The sequence below is a fragment of the Nuphar pumila genome, chromosome 3 (genome assembly GCF_984573655.1).
Source record: "Nuphar pumila chromosome 3, dmNupPumi1.hap1.1, whole genome shotgun sequence".
Lineage (NCBI taxonomy): Eukaryota > Viridiplantae > Streptophyta > Magnoliopsida > Nymphaeales > Nymphaeaceae > Nuphar > Nuphar pumila.
In genome coordinates this window covers 128,137,255-128,157,449 of record NC_143251.1, presented here as the reverse complement: position 1 = coordinate 128,157,449, position 20,195 = coordinate 128,137,255, and the positions used below count along the sequence as shown (strand labels likewise).

At 43.6% G+C, this 20,195-nt stretch overlaps 1 protein-coding gene across 1 annotated transcript in view; it reads right to left on the bottom strand.

Moving 5' to 3' along the window:
- SMC5 (structural maintenance of chromosomes 5) overlaps positions 1 to 20,195 on the bottom strand; it is an 89,161-nt gene that overhangs the window by 24,379 nt on the left and 44,587 nt on the right. The window lies entirely within an intron of this gene.

Genomic DNA, 20,195 nt, shown 5'->3' with positions numbered 1-20,195 from the left:
TGCAACCCCAAAGAAGAAGAAAATTTACAAGCATATGCTTTATGTTCATGGATTGAAGATTTAGAAAGAAATGTCAAAAGCATTAGGAATTTTGTTGTTAACCACCATCGTGCTAATGCTATATTCAATAGGCATTCTGATTTGAAATTGTTGAAGGTCGCTGAAACACGTTTTGCGTCCATCATTGTGATGATAAAGAGGATTAAAAGAGTGAAGAATGCTTTGATTAACATGGTGACTGATGAAAATTGGACATTCTATCGTGTTGATGATGATATCAAGGCTCAAGAAATTAAGAAATTCATTCTTAATGATGAGTTTTGGGAGAGATTGGTATACTTCCTTCAATTTACGCAACCTATTTGGGAAATGTTAAGAGAAGTTGATAAGGATGAGTCCATGCTTCACAGAGTTTATGAAATGTGGGATAATATGATTGAAAAATTACAAGCTATAGTTTTCATGCATGAAGAAAAAAATCTTGCATTGGATGATTCAGATTTTTTTAATCATATTCATTCAATTTTAGTCAGAAGATGGGATAAGAGCAACACTTGTAAAACCCGCTAAAAAAAAAATATTTGGACACGGGCCGGGTCGGGTCCGGACCCGACCCGGGCCCCTCTTCATTAGGGTTTTAATAACCCGACTCAGGAAGAGGATTTTAAATCCTCTTCCCGAGCGCCGCCCCCCTTCCACCTTCGATTTCGGGGAGATTAGGGGAAACCCATCGGGGTTTCCCCATTCATCGCCCCCCCTGAGGCTTTTAAAAGCCCTGTAGGGAGGCGGGGGAGGGCACACAACCCTTCGTCCCCAGCACGCCGCCCTCGATCGACGCCTCCAGAGTCGCCAGCCACCTCGCCTCCTCCCCTTCCAGGTACGCCCTCTATCTCAGTCTCCTCCTCCCTCTTCTCCCCCCCCCCCATCTCCCTCTCTGTCACCTCGCCAGGACGCCGGCAGGCGGCGCACGGCCCCTGCCGCGCCCTCCCACCTTCCTCCTTGCCTTTGGAGACCCGACAGGGGGCCTACAGGGCCCCTGTCGTCCCCTTCCCTCTTTTGGGGGTTCGCCGGAGTGCCGGCAGGGGGCCAAGGGCCCCTGCGACACCCCTTCGCCCCTCTCTCTCTCTCTCTCTCTCTCTCTCTCTCTCTCTCTCTCTCTCTCTCTCTCTCTCTCTCTCTCTCTCTCTCTCTCTCTCTCTCTTCGGCAGGGGTTTGTCTCCCTGCCATCGTCCTTTCGCCGGACGGCAGGGGCTCGGCCCCTGCCGATTCGCTGTCGTCGGCAGGGGTGCGACCCCCTACCGTCTCTGTGTTGTCGGCAGGGGAGCGACCCCTGCCAATTCGTTGCTGTCGGCAGGGGCTAGCCCCCTGCCGATTCGCAGTCGTCGGCAGGGGTGCAACCCCCTGCCGTTTCAATGTGGTCGGCAGGGGAGCGACCCCTGCCGATTCATTTCTGTCAGCAGGGGCTAGCCCCCTGCCGATTCGCAGTCGTCGGCAGGGGTGCGACCCCCTGCCGTTTCAGTGTGGTTGGCAGGGGAGCGACCCCTGCCGATTCGTTGCCGTCGGCAGGGGCTAGCCCCCTGCCGATTCGCTGTCGTCGGCAGGGGTGCGACCCCCTGCCGTTTCAGTGTTGTCAGCAGGGGAGCGACCCCTGCCGATTCGTTGTTGTCGGCAGGGGCTAACCCCCTGCCGATTCGCTGTCGTCGGCAGGGGTGCGACCCCCTGCAGTTTCAGTGTTGTCGGTAGGGGAGCGACCCCCGCCGATTCGTTGTTGTCGGCAGGGGCTAGCCCCCTACCGATTCGCTGTCGTCGGCAGGGGTGCGACCCCCTGCCGTTTCAATGTGGTCGGCAGGGGAGCGACCCCTGCCGATTCGTTGCTGTCGGCAGGGGCTAGCCCCCTGCCGCTTCGCTGCCGTCGGCAGGGGTGCGACCCCTGCCGCTTTAGTGTGGTCGGTAGGGGCTAGCCCCCTGCCGATTCGTTGTTGTCGGCAGTGGCTAGCCCCCTGCCACTTCGCTGCTGTCGGCAAGGGTGCGACCCCTGCCGCTTCAGTGCTGTCTGCAGGGGCTCGCCCCCCTGTCGCCTCGCTATATTTGACTTTGGCTCATTCCCTGCCGCCCCGTTGTCATCGGCAGTCGGGGGATCACTCTGTGCCGCCTAAACCTACCCATGTCCTCGTCGCACCATTAATTATATTAGCAAAATTGAATATTTAACACTCTTGCCTATTTATGCAACAGGTCCCGATCGTGCTCCAAGCTCAACCCTCATATTATCCTCTCGCGTAGGCGTACGTAGCTGCACGACATTCCAAGGTAGGGTAAAGTCGCACAAAAGACAATTGATGAACATATTTAAGTTGAAATGACTAAGATGCCATGCTAGATATGCTTAGAGTTATAATTGCTTCTGCATTGTGTATTATCATGTTTGTATGCGCATGGGTCGAGGTACAATTTCATTCTTCGATTATTACTTTGTGTAGTTGTTTATGAATTTGAGGTGTGGTTTCGTACTTCTTGCAATACCTATGTCATTTTTTATTGCATACATTTTTGCCTGCACATTTCCTTTAAGTGAGGTCTGACTTCGGGTCTCATGTATTACTTATGACCTTATGTGTTTGTCTATCTAAGTGGCCAAGGTATGGTTTTGGTACATCGTGTGTTACTTATGTGCTTTTGCTCGAGGTGCGGCATCGCAAGCCGAGCGTTGTTTGTCGTCATGTTATAACCTGCATATGTTGACACTTATGGTAAATATGTACCTACATAAATGTAGTCTTGTGCCCATCCTGATTTCACTTGTTTTCAAAACACTAGAAGTTGTGCTTGTGCATTTCAGTTCTCTAAAAACGAGTTTCCTTCTGCGAACCTGGTGCTCTTCATAATGCACAACTTTTGCAAAGTATGATTAAGTCTTGTAGGATTGCGAAGTCACATTTGGCCCCTCCCAAGTCCACACACTTGGGAGAAATGTTTTATAACCTTGATTCAAGTTGCGGCTTATTTTGAATAACCCCGAATAGGGGCATGAGCATATGAATGAGTGGGGTTCTGTTGAAAGACCCATTCTTTATTTATCAATCTAGTGTCACATGTCTATACTAAGATAAATTTTGGATGCGAGTTTGATAGTGTTGTGCCTTGCGTGAATGACTTAATGTGGCATTATGACTTTTAAGGATGAATCGTGTCAAATGAGCACTCCTTTATTCTTTGGATTGTTATGAAGTTGGGTGTTGGGTGTTCCTTTTGAGAAGCCCACACACCTCCCTGGTTCAGTATAGCGTACTTTTAGACATGCACAACATGTTAAGTACTTTGTTGATCGGACGAGAGATCCGAGATGACCTTGCATCATGAAATATGAAAAATGTTGTTGAATTGAATTCAAGACTTATCTTGCCAGGATATGTTGTATTAATTCTTTTGCAGATAATATCTATTGGGGTTTCTTTTGTGGAACTATTTCCCCTTTCATCATAGTCTTACTTTTGACAAGTACGACCGTACTTTTTGACAAGTACGTCTTCTTACGTTGCGATGATTGGATGAGTAGGTTGTGGCAACCTCGATGAGTGCAAATGACAAAATGTTGTGATCACCTAAATAAGTGATGTTTTCGCCTTCACCGGCAATATACTCGAGTTGGTCGAAAGACCAGAGTATGTAGAATGGGTCTTCAGTTAACTACCCCTGATGTACTCATTCGAATCGCTGACTCCTGTCAGGAGAGAGGACAGGAAGGTACAAAACTTCGATGGGCAGGCCATTAATGACAGTTACGAGCAAAAGACTCGGTTTCCCCAGTCATCGGAGTTAGGGGAATGAGACTACCATAATTATCCTAGGTGGTAGCTCTCCATGTTTGGGATGCATCCATTGTTTATGTTGCTTTGGGGATTTCTCTCTTGGTCACCGACCGTCCCCTTAGGTGCGGACTCAGTCAGCTATCCGGGTTATCATAATATACATAGCATAATAAACCCCCGGATCAGTCTAGGCTGTTTCTAGAGTCGTGCCTTGTGCGTACCCGCTTGGCCAGTTAATATCGAAACATAATCACACAATGTGTTCAGTTATGCACGTATGAAAGTTATAGGGTACAACAGGTTCAATACTTATGAAATTGTGTGTGTGGTTGATGAAGCATTGTATTTTGCTAGTTAACTTTCTTGTGCAGTGCTTGCTTGTAATAGTTAGCTTACTTGTGCCAGTAAATGCTTGTAAAAATTTTAGCATTGTGCTCATGATAGTTGCTCTGTGAATCTGTTGAAAATTAAATTGCTATAGAATTGTCTGTCTGCTTGACATATTAAATTATTCTGCTTAATTATGTTCAATATTGTCATGCCTGTGCACCTACCAGTTTTTAGTGAAACTGACCCATTTTATGGGCAGGTTTTGGATAGGTAATACAGTCTGCGATGGCACGATGGCGTGATGAGATCAAGATAGAGCTTTTTCCCTGACGTTTCGCTCCTGAGGACATGTTGGTAAATTTGGTATAAAGTGTGTTTCAAAATTTCTCTTTTATTAAACCGTGAGTTAATAAAACTGTTTTAGTAAGCTTCTTCTTGGTTTCAACAAATGAATTCTCAATTATTGAAACTCTGTTTCTAAACCATTTGATTTCAATGGTTGTGCGGGATTTGACAAAAGGAAAGTTTACGCTGTAATGTGCTCAAGATCCATTGACTTGTGGTTTTAAAAATATCATTTTCTGCTGAAGTATTATTTAAACTCTGATTATTGTATGATTTCAAAGCTTTCTAAACTTTTCTAAAAAGTTACAAGTCTTGGATTTTTGGGGCGTTACAACACTCCTTTGCATTGCATGGCACATTCTCTTAATCCAAAAAATTATGCAAATAAGTGGCGGGCTGGTGGTATTGGTCGTGTCCCTCCAAATTTAGACCCAGAGCTATCAAGACATAGAAATATGTGTATGACAAGACTTTTTGCAGAAGCATATTTTCTATATCAAGTCACACAAGAGTTTGGAAAATTTTCATCTTCGAGATTATATGGACCGGCATTATTCGCGAGAGAAGAAGATAATATAGATCCTATCACATGGTGGTCAACATTTGGATCAGAAACACCTCTTCTCCAACGTCTTGCATTAAGATTGCTATCGCAGCCTGCTAGTTCATCTTGTTATGAAAGAAATTGAAGCACATATTCTCAAATCCACAACACGAAGAGAAACAAACTCACCAACAAGCGTGCAGAGGATTTAGTATATGTTCATTCAAATCTTCGATTACTTTCGCGAAGCAATGATGAATACAGGTACTAATTTGCTCTCTTAGTTATTTGATTATTTCTTAGTTTTCATTTAAATATACTTGTATTGTATTTATCATTTTCAAATTGGGTTTATAACGCAGACAAGGAACATCCAAATTTTGGGATGTAAACCCAGAAGAGTGTGAATTCGAGGGAGAACATGAATTCAACGTAACAAACATGGATTTAGCTGAGCCCAGTATTGCTTCTAATGATGCATTTGATGATGAAGAAGAAAATTATTAACATCCATTACTTCATCAGGATATACTTTGGTATGTAATTTAGTTCTTTTATACAATACTTATTTGATTGATATTTAGGTCGATTTATGTAATTGCTTTACTTATTTGATTGATAATTTGATATTTAGGTTGATATACTGCATGCATGACGAATCATATTATGAGTTTATGACAATGTTTACTGTTAAATGTTAAACTGTTAAAACTTCAAAATTATATATATATATATATATATAATTTTTTTTTATATTTTTGCCCCTGTCGCACCCCCGCACCTGGATTTTTTGGAAGTGCCGCATCCCCGCACCCGCACCCGCACCCATGCGACATAGGTTTTAACACATGCTCAATGCCATTTCATTAATGGCATTCCTGTAAATTTTATGTTATCTCAGCTATTGTATTTTTACCTATTTATAAGGTTTAGGGCTGGAGGTTGGGTTAACGTGCGCCGCCCCCAGCCATTGTGAATCTCCCTCCTCTCTCTCTCTCTTTTCTTATTTTCTGCAGTGAAGGCTGAACCCCACACAGAATCTTATATGGTATCAGAGCTCCAAGTTGCGGAACCCTACCAGACGTGTGTTCAGCGAGATCTGAAGGAACAATTTTTGATTCACCTCTTCGTCCATTCTTCTTTCTTCCTGGTAACTTCTGCACTCGTTCATTTTTCTGATTCTTATTCATTCCTCTCTTCATAGTACTCGTTATCATCACCATTTGTCTCTCTTCTTCAGCATTAACATCTGCAGCATCATTAACGTCTGCAGTTTTTCACATTTAACGCCCCTCTTCGACATCAACAACTGCAGTTTTCCTCTCTTTGATTGCAGTTTTCTCTCTTTGATTGCAGTCTCTTTGATTGCAATCCCTTTGATTCGTGTTTTCCCTCTTTGATTGCAATCAAATCTACTGCAGTTTTTGAGTATTTTTTGATTTATTTCCTCTTTGATTACAGAAGTTTCCTTTTTCTATTACTGTTTAATGTTTTTTGTGCGACGCCTATACGCAGGTTATAACAGTCTACAATCTCGACCCTAAAAAAAAAAGGTGTTTACGTCTATTAGTATCACGGGTGCATCCCTTATTAAAGTTCTATTGATTGATTAAGTGATCAATTTTCTTTTCTTTCTCTTCATTCGTCTTGTTCGTTTATTCGTTGTTCCATTGATATGGATTACTCTTCGTCATCCACCTTGTCCTCCGGTCCCTCTGCAAATTTCTTGAGTCAGCTTGTTACAAAAAAAACTTACTCTAATTTTTTGACCTGGAAGAGACAAATACTTCCTTTTATACGGAGTCAGGATCTCAATAAACATCTGGATGGTTTGGTTCCTATACCACCATGGTTTATTTTGCAGGAAACAACCAATGAGAAGGGTGACACCATTACTATTTCCTTTAAGAATCCAGAGTATACAGCCTGGAGGAAGCGGGATCAGTCTTTGGTTGCTTATATTACGTCAACACTATCTCAAGAAGTGTTGGTTACTCTTTCAGATGATTGCACTGCGGTAGATCTGTGGAGTAAGTTGTCTCAGACATACTCTCAGATATCAGAAGCTCGAGTTATGTACTTAAAAAATGAGTTTCAAAGTTTGAAGAAAGGCTTCATGTCAGTCATGGAATACATAGGCCGCTTGAAGAGTATTACTGACCAATTGGCGGTTATTGGAAGTGCTATTTCAAATAAAGATAAAGTTCAACAACTCCTCAATGGATTGGGCCCTGATTTTGACATGTTTACCACAACTTTGTCATGCATTTCTCACTTGCCTACCTTTGACGATCTTCAAGCGAAACTTCTCCAGCATGAGATGATTATGAAACAAAGAGCAGAAGGAAATGAATCAGTTCGTTCTCATTCAGTTTTGGCCATGGACACTTCTGTCGATTTTGGACGAGGAAATGCAGGGCATCAAGGAGGCAGAGGCCGCGAACGTTTTGGGCAGGGAGGCCGTGGTATCTTTCCTACACCTAATATTTCTGGTGTTTTTAATACAGGGAATCAGAGGAGAGTGCCCACTTGTTTCTTATGTAACAAAAGAGGACATGTGAAAGCTGATTGTTGGTTTAATCTACAAAATAGAAGAAAAATAAACAAAATTGAAAATAAGTCAGCTACTACTGTGGACACGAAAGCGCCATCTACAGATATGCAACAACTTTTATTATCAGCATTGTCACAGATGACGATCAAGCAAAATGAACAAGGCGAGTGGTATGTTGATTCCGACGTTGCCACTAATGTTACGGGTAATGTCGGTAAGTTATCTCACTTATTGCCTTATTCTGAAAAAGGTAGTATAATTACGGGAGATGGAACTTATCACTCCATTAGTCATACTGGCAGTGCACATATCCCTATGTCAGAGTCCTCACTTCACTTGTCCAATGTTCTCCTTGCGCCTAATATTAAAAAGAACATTGTTTCTATAGCTAAACTTGTTGACGATATGAATTCTTCCGTCGAATTTACTCCCTCTTTTGTTTATGTTAAGGATCTACGAACGAAGGAGACGTTCGCTAAGGGGGAGCGACAAGGAAACATGTATGTCTTAAAGGAGATTCCCTTAATGTCTTCACCTTCAGCCCCAGTCCTCCAGTTGAAGTCGTCCAAGCATTCTTCAGTGTCTTCGCCTTCAGAGTCTTTGTTTTTCCCTTCGTTGGAAGTTTTTAATTCATCTCATTGTAATAAGCCAGATATTTGGCACAGTCGTTTGGGCCATTGTAGTCGGGGCTTCGTTGAAAGTCTTGTATCTGATGGTCTTCTTCCAGAGTCTAGTTTATGTTCATTTTTAGATAATAATAAATGTTCCTCATGCGAACTCTGCAAAAGCCACGTTCTTCCGTTTCATATTATTAATAAAAGGGCTTCAAAGCCATTTGAGATCATTTGTTCCGATGTTTGGGGACCCGCACCTATTCCTTCTCTTTCCAGTAGTCGTTACTATGTTATCTTTATTGATTCTTATTCCCGTTATACTTGGATATATTTCTTGAAACATAAGCATGAAGTTTTTCAACTATTTCGAGAATTCCATTTGATGGTCAAAACAAAGTTTTCCTGTGATATTGTGCATTTACAATGTGACGGTGGGGGCAAGTATTCATCAAACGAGTTTATTGCCTTTCTTCGGGATAAAGGAATAAGTCGACAGGTTTATTGCCCTCATACCCCTCAACAAAATGGGGTTGCGGAAAGGAAACACATGCATATTGTCGAGAGTGCGATGAGCATGTTACATGATAGCAATGTGCCCGTTAGTCTCTGGTCATAAATCGTCTTCCTATGGCACTTCTGGATCAGCACTCTCCATATTATACTTTATTTGGGCAACATCCCTCTTATGATGAGTTGCGTATTTTTTGTTGTGTATGTTATGTACATATTGATTCATCTCTGCGAAATAAGTTTCAGGACAAGGTCGTTAAGTGCAGATTTGTTGGGTATGTGGATGAATACAAAGGCTATCGATGCTATGATCCTACTACAAAATGTATTAGGACCTCTAGGAATGTTGTTTTTGATGAACAAAATTTCCAGGTAAATGACTCTGAAGCGTTGTCATCTCGAGAAGTAGAGGTATATGATCCATGGATGAGCGCAGATCTTTTTGCTAATACAGAAGAAACATGGCAGGCGAATTGTACTTCCTTTGGCTTGAGCAGGAGGTTGGATGACTCACAGATGAGTGTTGAACCATCTCCAGTAAAACCACCCCCAGTAGAACGCTTCTCTGGACAGATATACACTAGACGAGACAAAAATATAAAACAAAGGAATGTGGAAAGCATCGCTAATGATCCGGCTCAAAGGTCGTCACGCATTAGGCATCCTATTCAACGATGGGTGAGTTATGAGACTTTTTCTCTTGATTTCCAGTTGTTTATGTCTCAGCTCACAAAACAGGATGAACCCACTTGTTTTAATCAAGCTCTTCAATCTCGTCATTAGACTGAAGCTATGAATGAAGAAATGGAAGCACTTCATGAGTGCCAGACTTGGGAAATAGTACCTCGGCCAGAAGGAAAGAATGTAGTTGGCTCAAAATGGGTTTATAAAACAAAGTATAAGCCTGAAGGAAGTATTGACAGATATAAAGCGCGACTTGTTGCTCGGGAATTCACACAACAATATGGTGAAGATTACGATGAAACTTTTAGTCCAGTAGTCAAAATGGGTACAATTCGTGTCATCATATCCCTAGCAGTCGACCAAGGATGGAGGCTTAGCCAGATGGATGTTAAAAATGCATTCTTGCATGGAACTTTAAAAGAAGAAGTGTATATGGAGCAACCTCCTGGTTATGCCGAAAAGGATCCTACTGCCTAGGTGTGCAAACTAAGAAAATCTCTGTATGGGTTGAAACAGGTGTCTCGTTCTTGGTTTGAAAGTTTCTCTATGCAAATTCAAAGCTATGGTTTTAGAAGATGCTCTCTGGACCACTCGCTCTTCATTTACCAAAAGACAGGCATCGTTATACTTCTTCTTGTATATGTTGATGACATTGTGATCACTGGGAGCTCAGATAATCATGTGCAAGACGTGAAGCAGTTTTTAATGAAAACTTTCAAGATGAAAGATTTAGGGGAGTTGAGGTACTTCCTTGGTGTGGAAGTTGACAGGCAACAAGACACATTGACACTCATGCAACAAAAATACACTTTTGATCTTCTAGAAAGAGCCGGGATGACGAATTGCAAACCAGTCAGCACTCTGAGTGTATTACATCAAAGGCTGAGGTTTGAAGATGGTCATCTTTGTGTCAACCCAACAACGTATAGAAGCCTTGTGGGGATGCTGCAGTACTTGACCTTTACCAGACCTGATATAGTTTATCTGTCAATCAGGTATCCCAGTTTATGCATGCTCCAACGGAAAGTCATATGGAAGCTGTGAAGCGCATTCTGCGATATTTAAAAGGAACTATAGGAGATGGACTTGTTTATCGCAAGAACGATAACCTGCATAGAGGGCATGAACTCATCACTTATACAGACGCAGATTGGGCAGGGGATCCAGATGAGAGACGATCTGTCTCTGGATATTGTGTATATATTGGACACAATTTAGTGTCCTGGAGCAACAGAAAACAAAAGGCAGTGGCACGGTCGAGTACAGAGGCTGAATACAGGTCGATGGTTGTAGGCACGACAGACGTTACATGGATTAGACACTTATTGAGTGATCTTGGAGAGACAATTATTCGATCATTTCTTCTACGTGACAATCAAAGCGCAATAAACATTGCATGTAATCCTATTCAGCATAGCAGAACGAAGCACATTGAGATTGATCAACATTTTATACGGCAGAAAGTCGAGATGAAGGAGATAGAACTACGTCATGTTCGAACAGAAGATCAAGTGGCAGACTTGTTTACCAAGGGGTTAACAGGACATCAATTTTGGCTATTGAAGAGCAAGTTGTACATGCTCCAAGACCACGTACAACGTGAGGGAGGGTGTTAAAATATGATATGCGTATGGATCTGGATCTAGATCCATACGCACGTTATGTTTTAACACATGCTCAATGCCATTTCATTAATGGCATTCCTGTAAATTTTCTGTTATTTCAGCTATTGTATTTTTACCTATTTATAAAGTTTAGGGCTGGAGGTTGGGTTAACGTACGTCGCCCCCAGCCATTGTGAATCTCCCTCCTCTCTCTCTCTCTCTCTTTTCTTATTTTCAGTAGTGAAGGCTGAACCCCACACAGAATCTTATAGTTTCTTCTAGAGGTTCATTAAGCCGCAAGAATTTTTCTAAAGCACTAATAGGTTTCTCTTGCTCACGTTGGGTGTAAACATGTAGATTGTCACCATTAGTTGGTGATATTTTAATATTATATGTGTCTTCTAATATTTCTGAATGACTTAAAGATTCATCATTTGTATCTTCTAAAAGATCATTTAAAAACATATATTTAATTTCATTTTGTTTGTCTAATATTTCAAATCCGCTCTCGTCTTCTAAAAATGTCACATCTTTTGAGACATATAACTTATTGTTTTTATAATCAAAACATTTATAGCCCTTTTGATTTTCACCATATCCCAAGAATACACATTCAATTGCATTTGGTGATAATTTATCTCTTTTATGTAAAAGAACAAAGCATTTACGTCCAAAAATACGAAGATGGTTGAAATCGGGTCTAATTTTAAAAAGTTTTTCATAAGAGATATTATTTAATTTTGAGGGCAGCATTCGATTGATTAAGTGAAGGTTAACACGGCTTCGGCCCAAAATTTTTTAGGAATATTTTTAGAAATAAGTAATGATCTAGTGGTTTCTAAGATATGCCTATGTTTTCTTTCCGCTAGACCGTTTTGTTGTGGAATTCTTGGACATGATCTTTGATGACAAATGTCATGTTTTTTAAATATGTTTGAAATTCATTTGATAGGTATTCTCCTCCAAAGTCGGATCTAAGAATGGATATGTGACTTTGAAATTGATTTTGAATTTTTGCACAAAATTCTTTAAAAAAGGTAAAGACTTTCTATTTAAGGTTAAGAAAATAAATCCATATATATCTAGTATAATCATCAATAAATGTCACATAATATGAATAACCACCTTTAGATAGAACCGGAGATGGTCCCTCCACATCGGAATGCACCAATTCAAAAGATCTAGTTGAAATAAAGGTTCTTGTAGGAAATGGAATAGACTTCATTTTTTTCAAAAATGCAATCTTTACAATTGATATATTTTTCTTTACAAAACTTGTTTCCAAAAGGAAAAGGATACATTTTAGAATAACTTGGATGTCCAAGTCTTTTATGCCAAGTTTCGATACTTTTATCTTGGACATAAGTACAAAAAGAGTTTGTAGGGAGTGTCACGTGATCCATGTAGTAAAGATCTCCCTTTCTATGGCCTTGCCCAATCCGCTTTCTGTATTGGAGATCCTATACAAAGCACCCTTGAGATAAGAAAGATATTCCACATCCATGGTCGGCAATTTGGGAAACAGAAAAAGGTTGAGATTTAGTTTAGAAACTATTCTTACTTTTGGAACAAAAAAGTTTTGAAAGTTTTTAGAATCTAGAGTTCCAATGCCATTTATTTTGAGAAAAGTTCCATCGGCCGTAGAGACAAGATATTTTTGAATTGGTGCATACGTTGGTTAAAGCATTTTCATGGGGAGTCATGTGAAAAGAAGCTCTGGAATCTAAAATCCAAGAATACGTACCGGGAGGTGACGAAGAGGCAATGACGACACCGGAGGTGGAGGAAGTAGCCATTAAGATTTGTTGGAGAGCCATGGATATTTGACCAAGAGTGTCCTTGAGATCCCCGTTTTTGCCTTCATCTTCTTTAGTGGAGGATTCCTTAACGGAAGTCACCTTAAGCTTGAAAGTCCCATTTAATTTTGGGCATGCGGGTTTGATATGTTCTGGCTCATAACAATGATGACATATAATCATCTTCCTTCCATCATTCCATTGTTTTCCAAAATGAGGTGGCTTGTATGTTTTAACATGATTGTCGGGTTTAGATACGGCAAGAACTTCATCCATGCTTTTACTCATGCCATGCCGAGTCTCTTGAGTAATTTCGACAATGGCATCCTCTAATGGAGAAAGAGTGGATCTATGAAGGAGTGAGGATCTCACATGTTCAAATTCGAGACGAAGCCCAAATAAAAATTGAAACAATCTATCTTGTTCCATTTGTTTTTGTCTAAGCTCAACATCCTCCGTAGCCACCCATTTATGCTCTAAAAGAGCCAATTCATCCCACAAAGGGTTTAGAGCACTATAGTAATCTTGAATGCTCATATCCCTTATTTTGTAGTTCTAACTTTCTCTTGCAAGAAATAGGCTTTTTCAAGATCTTTTTGAGTATACATACCCTTCATAAAAAAACCAATCTTCATTGGCTCGGCAAAATTTTGCAATATTTGCACATACCTTAAGTTCAACATTATTCATAAACCATGCTAGGATTTTTGCATGGTTGCTCTCCCAATTTTTCACTTGACGTTGATGGTCTTCTATTGCTTTGAGGCGCGCATCTCCCTCAAAAGCTTTTTCTTGACCTCCTTCCATCTTTGTGAGCTTAAGTTGAGGTTCTGGAATGATCCATTACATAACCCCAAAGCTTCTTTCCTTTGAGATTATTTTTCATTGCGGATGCCCACATCATGTAATTTTTTTCCATTGAACTTGAATGATAGGTCAATCTTGGTCTTCATTGCTTCAATAAGAGAATATATATAAAAGAAGTGGAGAGAGAGACAAGATTTCACCTTGAAAGAATCGGATGGCTTTGATACCATGTAATGAAGTATGCGGAAGAATCAAGAATGCAAATGCATTCACAATGTCCAACAATGGACTTCGCACAAAGAAGAAATCCACTAAGGAATAATACGAAAGGCCTTGTAACAAGGCTACACACATAAAATAAATACTCTTTTTATTAAAAAGGAGCTCACAAAAGCATGAAAGAACACAAGGGGGAGTACCCCTATTTATACACTCAAGGGATGATGCAGTGAGATGGTCGACTGCGAAGTGCCTACTGGCTGGATGAAACAGATTCGATCCTCACGATCATGCAGTGGGCAGTAATAAGAGAAACAGTCACCCAGAATGATGGTGTTGTGTTGATCTTTCTTTTATTACAATGAAATACCAAAATGAACAATGCAATCACCAAAAAAAAAATAAAAAAATGACTAACTGACAAACAGTAGGGAAAAAGCAATCGAAAACAAGGAACTGCTGAAAGGAAATACGGTTGCTGCCAGATTCAATCTTCTTTGCCTCACAAAAACCTAGGAGAGGATTTTTAAAAGGTTGTTGTTGGATCCGGGTCGCGGGTCCAACCTTGGACCCGAGTCGCGATCCGAGTCGGCTTCAGTCGGTTGCTGGATCTGTGACGTCCGGACTGCTCCACGCCCGGAGTAAGAACGCAGGGGCACGTCCCTGCGTCGCGGCACCGTACATGCGATTGGATCGGCCACGTGGGTCTGATCGTCTATCACTCGTGGTGGATCGGGCGTCCGTACCACGCCTGGGTCATGTGGTATGGATCCAATCGGGTCCTGCTCTGCATCATTCTCCCCTGGTTGGGAAGAAGTCGGCCCGGATGACTTGTTGTCTCCACAATAAGCATATAGATCAGACACGTTGAAAATAGGTGAAATGTGCCGATCGTCGGGCAGCTCAAGGAGGTAGGCATTCAGACCCAAACGTCGAAGGATCTTAAAAGGACCATACTTCTTAGGAATCAACTTGCCATAGGTGCCTACGGAAAAACGCTCGGGACCCAAGTAAACCCAAACTAGCTGACCGACTTGAAACTGGACATCGCGACAACTTTGATCTACGAAAGCTTTGTAGGCCTCGTAGCTTTCAACAAGTTTGGCTCGGACCTGTCTGTGGATATCACGCATATATTCGACGGCATCAAATGCGTCTGGGGTCGGATCTGGGACATCGGACAAAGGGGCTAGGTCAACGACATGGGTGGGTGACCGACCATAAACTACTTGGAACGGGGATTTTCCTGTAGACCGATTGATGGAATTGTTATATGCGAACTCGGCTTGAGGCAAAACGAGGTCCCAAGTTTTGACATTCTCCCCCACTGGACTTCGTAACAGGTTTCCCAAGGTTCGGTTGACCATTTTGGTTTGGCCATCAGTTTGAAGGTGGTAAGCACTACTGAACTGGAGTGTGGTCTTCAACAAAGCCCATAACGATTTCCAAAAATGGTTTATAAAACGGGAGTCACGATCCGAGGTGATCGTGTGAGGCAATCCATGAAAACGGGTCACGTCCTTGAAGTAGTACGAGCCTACTAACGAGGCGTCAGTGATCTGCTTACATGGGATAAAGATAGCCATCTTGGAAAACCTGTCAACTACAACTAAGATGGAATCAAAACGACACGAGGTTCTAGAAAGACCCACAATAAAATCCATGGACACATGCTCCCAAGGTCGCTCAGGAATTGGCAACGGAGTATACAGACCACTATTTTGGCGATAACCCTTGGACACCTGACACACTCGACAACTCTGAACAAACTTGACGACATCTTTACGCATTTTGGGTCAAAAGTACCGTTCATCCAACAGTGCGAACGTCTTATCGTGTCCAAAATGCCCAGCTAGTCCCCCTTCATGCAATTCGGAAATCAATTGTAGTCTAAGGGAGAAGGCAGACACAGATAACTTATTACCCCGAAAAAGGTAACCGTTATGGATAGTAAATCATGAGTCAGTTGTGCTACCAGGGGAAAGGCACCTTTCCCAGACCTGCCAGAAATCTGGGTCTGGCGGGTACAGATCCTTGCACTACTCGAACCCAATGACCTGCACTGACATAATTACCAGAAGGCTATTCTTCCTACTAAGAGCGCCAGCCACCCTATTCAGAGTACCGAACTGATGGCGAATCGTAAATGTGTACTCTTGCAAGAACCTAACCCACTTGGCATGACGAGCACTTAGCTTCTTTTGACTATTCAGGTACTTTAATGCCTGATGATCCGTGTATAAGACAAACTCCTTATAAATGAGATAATGCCTCCAATAACGAAGGGCTTGCACAACGACATAAAATTCAACGTCATAAGTGGAATACTGGCACCTGGCCTGAGTCAGCTTCTCACTAAAGAACACAACAGGTCGGCGGTTCTGACTCAAGACAGCGCCAATTCCCACTTTAGAGGCATCACACTCAACCTCAAAGACTGCATTGAAATCGGGAAGAGCTAAGATAGGGGCACTAGTCATTCTGTCTTTGATGATCGTAAAGGCCTTTTCCGCAGCAGGCGTCCAATGAAAACTAGTACCCTTTAGGCATTCTGTGATAGGGGCCATGAGGGTACTAAAATTTTGCACAAAACGACGGTAGAAAGTGGCTAACCCGTGGAAACTACGAATCTCTCTGATAGTCTTTGGGGTAGGCCAATCTACGATCACACGGACTTTCGCAGGATCTGCCTTAACTCCATCGGAAGACACTATAAAACCTAGGAACATGACACTGGACATCATAAATTCACACTTTTTGGCATTGACGTACAACTTTTCGTTCCTTAAGATCTCTAGGACCTGACACAGGTGACTCAAGTGGTCAGACAAAGACGAGCTATAAATTAAGATATCATCAAAATACACAACGACAAACTTTCCTATACAGGGACGCAACACTTGGGTCATCATGTTCATGAAAGTACTTGGGGCATTAGATAACCCAAATGGCATGACTAACCACTTATACAACCCATCACGTGTCTTGAATGCCGTCTTTCACTCATCCCCTCTCGGATACGAATCTGGTGATACCCGCTTTTTAAATCTATCTTGGAGAAAATGGAAGCACCAGACAACATATCAAATATATCGTCCAAACGAGGGATGGGAAAACGGTATTTGACCGTGATACGATTGATCGCACGACTATCAACACACATGCGCATGGACCCATCTTTCTTAGGCGTGAGTAGGGCGGAAACTGCGCAAGGGTTTACACTCTCACGAATAAAACCCTTTTGCAGTAACTCTTGAACCTGTCTCAACAACTCAGCATGCTCGGATGGATTCATGCGATATGCGGGGAGGTTAGGGAGACTCGATCCCGGCACAAAATCAATGGTGTGCTGGACCACCCTCATCGAAGGCAAACCATTAGGCAGGTCATCCAGCATAATGTCGTGAAATTCCTCAATAAGAGGGGCTACGTCCGCGGGAACGGACAAAGACATACTCATCAACGGCTTGGCTATCAGGGCATAACAATAGCCATCTTCATGACAATGGCTCAAGAAGGACCGCTATGAGAGGCCCGCGAGCTTAGGGACTCGCTCAGGCTTATCCACAGTGGAAAAACCGGTCTCCTTAATAGGGAGAAGGACTATTTTACGACCCTTAAAAAGAAAAGAGTATGTGTTCTTGCGCCCATCGTGAATTGTTTTGCGATCAAACTGTCAAGGACGACCCAAAAGAATGTGACACGCACTCATGGGGGCTACATCACACCACACCTCGTCGTGGTAATGCTCCCCCATGGAGAACCAACTAAACAACGTTGGGTGATGGGAACCTCGTTTCCTTTCTTGAACCACGTCATCTTGTATGGTTGGGACAATTTCTCAGTTTTCAGGTTCAAGGTAGATACGACACTCTCGGCCACCATATTCTCACACGCACCAGTGTCGATAATAACATCACATGCATGACCCTCACAATTGCACCGGGTTCTAAAATGTTGTTCTGCAACCATCTTGCAGGGGTCAACTCACGGGGTGCGGTCAAAACATGACGAATGGACAATAAATTCTCTATGTTGTCGTCGAACTCTACGACTTCCCTCTCATCCTCGTCCTCAACCAATGATTCACTCTCACTCTTAGATGTTGACTCTACAATACCTTCGACGAGATGGGTGTTTTTGCTCACAGTGGGACACTTAGACGCGACATGTCCTAACTCCTGACACCTAAAACAACGAATGGTCGACTCACTAGGTTTGGCTTTGGACCGGGTATTGTATGTGGGTCCTGACTGGTCAGGTTTGTTAAGGTCTGCTCTAAGCTTTGAGTCCTCCTTTCTAGGGGAGTTTGCTCTCCTTGTTGGGAAACTTGACTTAGGTCGACCAGACTCTTTACTACGGGAGGTCCTATATTCCTGCTTCCTTTTTAACTTTTCTTCGACGTTCATGGCATAACTGCTCATCTGATCTAATGTCTCAACTGTGATACAACTAAAATCGTCAAAAATAGCAGGACGGAGACCAGAAATGTACCTCGTGACCTGCTGACGGGCGGTTTCCTCGATCTGCACACGTAGGGAAAGACGATGGAACTCAGCAGTGTACTCCGCCACAGTTCGGGTGCCTTGACGCAGGGTCAGGTACTCCTTGTAGGCTCTCTCGGCATGATCTGAAGGCACAAACTTTGATTGCATCAATCTTTGCATCTCCTCCCACGATTGTACGCGCTCTAGTCCCTGTCGCTCTCTTGACCTTTACAGCTCAACCCACCATGTATGTGCTAGGCCTCTCAGCCAAGTAGACGCTAGAGAGACACGACAGTGTGGTAGTCGAAGAACTGCACGGCATAAGACCAATCGAAGAACTGCTCCGCATCGAACCATCCCGCAAACTCCGGAAGGTCCAGCTTCACCCCGTAAGTGGAGGGGTGCTCTAGTGCTCTCTGCTGACGAGTCTCCACTATTCCTGCGGAATACTCGTTCCAGAAAGCGTCGTCGTCCCATACTGCATCATCGCCCTCTGTGTGGTACAGCTCGCCTGGATATTGGTGCTGACGAACTCGACTGATGGGTGGTCGATGCTCATGTCGCGCAGGTCCTTGCTGATTCTATCGCGGTCTGATTTGCCCGTGGGTGGGGGCCATCTGTAGCTGACGTTATTGCACCGGTATGTAAGGAGGTCCTACTAAAGGTGGACGGGTTTGTTGGGTCTCGGGCTCTAAGTGGGTAGGAACGGGGTAATACGGGTTTGGGTTATGATAGTGGTGTTGGATGGGGTGAGGTATTGGGTTTTGGATCGGTAAGGGGTTAATGGGTTGATGCGAGTTCGGGTATTGAGTTGGGTTGGTATAGGACTGGGGTGATTCGCCCGACTGAATATGGATCGGGTCTAATCCTAAGCTATTCGTCGGACCCAGATTTGGATAGGTTGGATCGGGGATAGAGTTGTGGGGGTAAAAGGCTTGGTTTAAACTCGATCCATGATCCATATGATTATGGGTCTGGTTTTGACCCGGTTCAAAATCAAGTTGGAGCTCCGTCCGGGTCCGATACAAGTTTGGGTCGGTACAAGATCCATTTTGAGGTTCAAAGATAACGGGTTGGGTCGGATTCAGAGTGAACTGCAAACCGAACCCAACTGGGCAAGCTGGGTATGGGGCTGCTGGACCCATACCCGCCACCGGGAACCCAAAGGGTGGTCCTCGGTAGCCGGGTATGGGCTCTCGACCAGACCCTGAGGGGTCAGGTCCGATCCACAAGGGTTCAGTCCCCTTAGTCTGCGAATGGGCTGCAACAGCACTCCCGTGCACATGCGCTGGGAAGGTTGACAGACCCACCCCAGCCCGGGCTGAGGTTGGCGCGCCGGCTCCCTGATCCGGCATCACAATCGGGCCACGCAGGTTGTGCCCGACCTGTAGCCCCTGCTGCGTGGGTCGGTGCCAGGCCGGCGCACCCAGACTGCCGCTGAGGAGCCCTTCTTCCCCCACTCGAGTGGCAATCGTGCCACGGGTCAACGTCAGTACCCCGGGGTGGGGCATCACGAGGCCGGCATCCCTGCGTAGCTCCCTCCCCGTGTTTTCTGGTGGCACTGCAGACTGAAGAACTGGTTGGGTTGGAGCGACAACCACAGCTTCAGCGAGGACGACAACATTGTCGCCCCCTCTCGTATCCATTTGTTGTGTAGACGTCGTATGTGGTGCCGTCGGCGACTCGATCATTGTGACCTGATTTTTGACCCCATCAAGTCACCGTGATATGCTTGCCACATCCCGACTGATACGCAACATGTTTTCCTGCATCTTCGTCATCATTTCCATCATCCGCAGCATTGGGTCTGCGTTGCCGACATCCTCCTGCTCGTTTTCCGTCGCCGGATCGCCCCTCACCTCTGAAATCATATCGCTGATGAAGGATGAGGC